The 4494-nt window shown below is 36.6% G+C and overlaps 1 long non-coding RNA gene across 2 annotated transcripts; it reads left to right on the forward strand.

Annotated features, from left to right (window-relative positions):
* Positions 1-1259: 1259 nt before the first annotated feature.
* LOC139955000 (uncharacterized) lies at positions 1260-3773 on the forward strand. 2 transcript variants are annotated; one of them, XR_011788257.1, is made up of 4 exons: positions 1260-1447; positions 2237-2317; positions 3084-3235; positions 3401-3773. It is a non-coding gene; the product is annotated as an uncharacterized lncRNA (long non-coding RNA). The 2 variants fall into 2 exon arrangements; XR_011788256.1 differs by having other exon boundaries at positions 1260-2317.
* Positions 3774-4494: the final 721 nt, after the last annotated feature.

Here is a 4494-nt window from a genome sequence, read left to right on the forward strand (position 1 = left end):
CTCTGTTAGTAATGAACTATAAGAAAATCAGAAATTTGTTCATCTGAATATGCTTGAGGATTTTGTGATTTTTCACCTAAAGATGCAAGAAAAGCTATCAGCATTTTTTATTAAAAGCAATCAATTCCAGCCACAGTAATATCCATTTAACAGCTCTCTCTACAGGCAATAAACCAATCACATTGTGATCTTTTTTTGATGAATTTTTTATTTGAGTAATTCAACGTTTTACAGAAAATTATCGTCAAAAGTCAGTGAGACGTTGCCCCGTCCGCTTCTCGCAGTAAGAACCTTATACTATTCATTGCATTGACTTTTTACCACAATATCCAGAGCCCGTGTAGCAGTACAAACTGTCGCATGTGCCCCCTTTTTCAATACATACTGTCCTAGTCCCCCTAGGACACTTTTTATTGGATTTACCAGTATATTCAGTATTGCGAAGTTCGGCATGCTGCGAAGTTCGGACACCCTAAGAAATACACGATTTCACCATGAAAACCTACAGGAAGAGCCAAATTTCACCAAAAAGTACGAAGCTACAGTTATTTTCTCTCCAAAATGACCCGTGTGCATGAACTTACTTACATATTTGTCAGTAAAATGACGAAGATCTATGAAGTCTGTTATAATTACTGAAAGAGCAACTGCGCCACCAATTCTATCACCAGTGCCACACTGCGGGTTGCGTGTCCGAACTTCGCAATACTCTAGCAAAGAAATACCAGTTCCACAATCACGAAGAATCTTCTTGGAAAACAACGTGAAAACAGTTTGCAGGAAAGAAAGTTTGGCCGTGTATCGTACTATAACACAATTCTCCCACCATATGAAGTATATTTTCAGGTAATTTATACCAGAAGATTTAGTTTTGGGGTGTTTTAAGTCTTAAGTGTCCGAACTTCGAAGTCACCATGCTACATTTAGACTTCCCGGACCTATTTTACAAGGCCTGTTTGGTACATATTGTCTCCCTGGACAACATTTGCTATGGTTAAACGAAAGGGGGACATAATTTGCCGGCCGTGTATTTTGTCACAAATTGTGTCTCCCGGAAACAATGTCCCCTAGCAGATATGTTAAAGTAGTAAGAAATAGTCATCAATACACCGTTGCAGTATCCGTATTATTAGCAAATTTGTCGCATTTTGGCTTCCGTATATTTATCATTAAGTCAATCGATCGTATATTAACATTAAGTCGATCGACAACTAAAAATGGAAAAGTTCGCCAAAAACGTGAGACAAATTGCCAATTTTCTAAGAGATGATAGCTATCCAATTGATTTCACCAAAAAACAAAAACAAAAAAAGGATCTTACGGAGACAAGGTAAGTCGATCAAGCTGGCTGAAAATAGAACTTTTACGTGCCATGATGGAAGGAAAGTTTTGCCATCTGGAGCTTCTCAACTCGCCCAATTCGAGGCAGCTTATAGTGGCATCGGAGGTAATGTGATATCATACTTTGGTAATTCACTCAGAGAACTCTGAATTGTGTAAAACATGATATCAAATGGCGAACAGCCATTCCACAGTTAAAAAGTAACTAGGCCCCTAGGCGTGATTGGTGCACAGATCATGTTATTCTTTTACCACGTTTGTATCGTTGTAAAAACTCATTGGCCAAAACTCAAGCAATTGCTTATGGTATAGTTGTATTCTTGAGCAAAGTTGTTAGTGCATGAACAAAGTTGTTAGAGCCTAGTTTTTTTTTTCGTTTTGTTTACCCAAGTTTCATTACAAATGTTATGGAGATGTATCATAAATTCCACCTTTGATGGCTCTGCCTATCATAGAAGTTAACAAGCATAACCAAATATATCACTAAATATTACAGAGATAGATTTGTCTGCATGCATGCGACAATATCAAAATGAAATTAATGAACTTTACCATACAGCCTAGCCTACCTCTTAGGTAAGTGATATTTAATACTGTATGTAATCATTGTGGTTGGTGAGATACAGTATTGTAGGCATGATAGTACTTTTTTTAGGTGTGCCATATTCTTTACATGCCAAACCTCACTGCGGAAGAAAACTTAATAAATATATCTAGACCAAAATAGTGGCCGTGTTAACTGTACAATAATGGAAATATTTCATTTCAAACACTGATAAAGGGTTTTAATTACATTTCAGTGGCACATCAGCTGAAACTACCAATTCTTCAGCTCATTTTATTGTTGCGAAAGCATGATATCACCTTGATCATAATTTTTCTTATCTCTTTGAAGGTGCTCATCTTGGCAGTAATAAACCAGATAAGAGATTATGTCTAGATTCTATTGGAAAACTATCAACGTGGATATAACAAGGTATGTTCAACGTTGCAAGATGTGCCAGGAGGTCAAAGCGTCATGGTTCTGTCCAAGAAAAAGTCTCCATAGCATTCCTGTAACTGGATTATTGAAACAGGTTGATTCTCCAGCTGTTCTAATTGTACAGGTTGTCCACTACATACAGTAAAATTTAAGGTTAATTAAAGTCACACTGTCTAGAAAAAATGAAATATTTACAAGTTTAATGGTAGTCTGTACAGGCCCTAAATTCTGGCCACTATAATTGTTAGAAGTTTGCAAAAACTACTTACCTGGAGATCTTAACTCTTCAAATTGTGCTGAGACATTCTAAATGAACACACTATATGATTGAATGTTCCAGTGAGGTAAACTTCATCCAGGGTGGTAATAAAACTTGTTTAAGAATGTGACCAAAGTGACCGTATTGAATATCTGGCATATTTAGGGCCAATACAGCATACCTTTGAGCCACACTTTGACATAAAGCTGCAGAGCAACCACTAATATGGGCATATAGTTGTTCGTTGGAACAAGTAGTACAACTTTTCTGGTTTAGTGGTTTAAGCGATTGTAAATATAGTACGTTATGGTATATGTAATGTTTTCATGTATGCAAGGTAAACATATTTGGCCTAAAATTCGGCAATACCCTTTTTCGATCATATATCCCACTATTTTATTTAGATCTGTGTGCAGAATGAGGAAATGGAAATAGGACAACAGCCATGGCAGGCAACTTGTGTTGCAATTACAATCTGAATGCTGCCTTCTTTCTTAACAGGTTGGTGTCGATCTTCATGGTCCTCTGCCAGTGACAGCTGCCAATAACCGATACATACTGTGTGCCTTCTATTCAAAGTGGCCTGAGGTTAAGGCAATGCCTGACAGGACTGAAGCATCAACTTCTAATTTCATTACTGATGTGATGATGAGGTAAAAATATCTAAAACCTTTAATTATTTTCTGCAGTTAGTGCCAATAATGAATGTCATCATATCTGTTATTTATACATTATACACATATAACTGATAGTGTATGGCTGAATGGTCAATACTGCTGTTTTTTTTTTCTCTGCAATTATTATATTTTTGGTTGTAGCTGCTGCTGGCCCTATCCTGTACCCGCCCTCTGTTCGGGAGGAAGCTAGCTTGACACGATCTCTCCATCCGTAAAGATGACTATCAACGCAATGTAGTGGCCAAATACAACATACAACATATACGGAGGATAAAATGGCAGCAATTACAACAAGAACATGATTACATATTTTACAGTTGGAAGACATGTTAATTCTCTTTTTTTTTATTTGTGTGTGTTTCGTTGCAACGCACAACTTCTCAATTATTTCCTGTAACATCAAACTATGTATGCACTTGCGTTAATGATTGATATAGTGATTAGTTGCCTGTAAATGTCGAATTGCAAAGATTTAATGCGGGCAAAAAGTATACTATAATGTATTTGCAGACATTTTGTAGCAAAAAATTTCGTCCGGCGGAACTATATTTGTTGTGAAGGGGGGGGGGTGGGGGGACAAAATTTTCAGCAGATATTGTCCGGCCGGACTAAGTGTGCTGTAACAAAATGTCCCCCAGGACACTTTGTACAGAGAAACACTGTCTCTCTACTGGCAAAACAGTCTTGGAAAAAAATGCTCCTTTGTTTTCTTTTAAATTTGAACTTTCCCCTTAAAATTGCTGGAATATTTGGGTTTTGTATATTGATGGAGTTAACAGCCTGACAGAAATATCCAGGTGTTTACACGGTCATAAAACCCATATATATTCACTATATCCCTCGGGGTGTTTATGTGGTGATATAACCCATATAGATTCAATATATCTCTGCATGGTGTTTATATGGTGATAGATCCCATGTAGATTCAATATATTCCTGCAAGGTGTTTATATGGTGATAGATCCCATATGGTGTCAATATATTCCTGCAGGGTGTTTATATGGTAATAGATCCCATATAGATTCAATACATCTCTTCATGGTGTTTATATGGTGATATAACCAATATAGATTCAATATATCTTTGCATGGTGTTTATATGGTGAAATAACCCGTAAAGATTCAATACATCTCTGCATGGTGTTTATATGGTGATATAACCCATATAGATTCAATACATCTCTGTAGGGTGTTTATATGGTGATATAACCAATATAGATTCACTATATCTTTGCA

This window comes from Apostichopus japonicus, chromosome 17, assembly GCF_037975245.1.
Source record: "Apostichopus japonicus isolate 1M-3 chromosome 17, ASM3797524v1, whole genome shotgun sequence".
NCBI lineage: Eukaryota > Metazoa > Echinodermata > Holothuroidea > Aspidochirotida > Stichopodidae > Apostichopus > Apostichopus japonicus.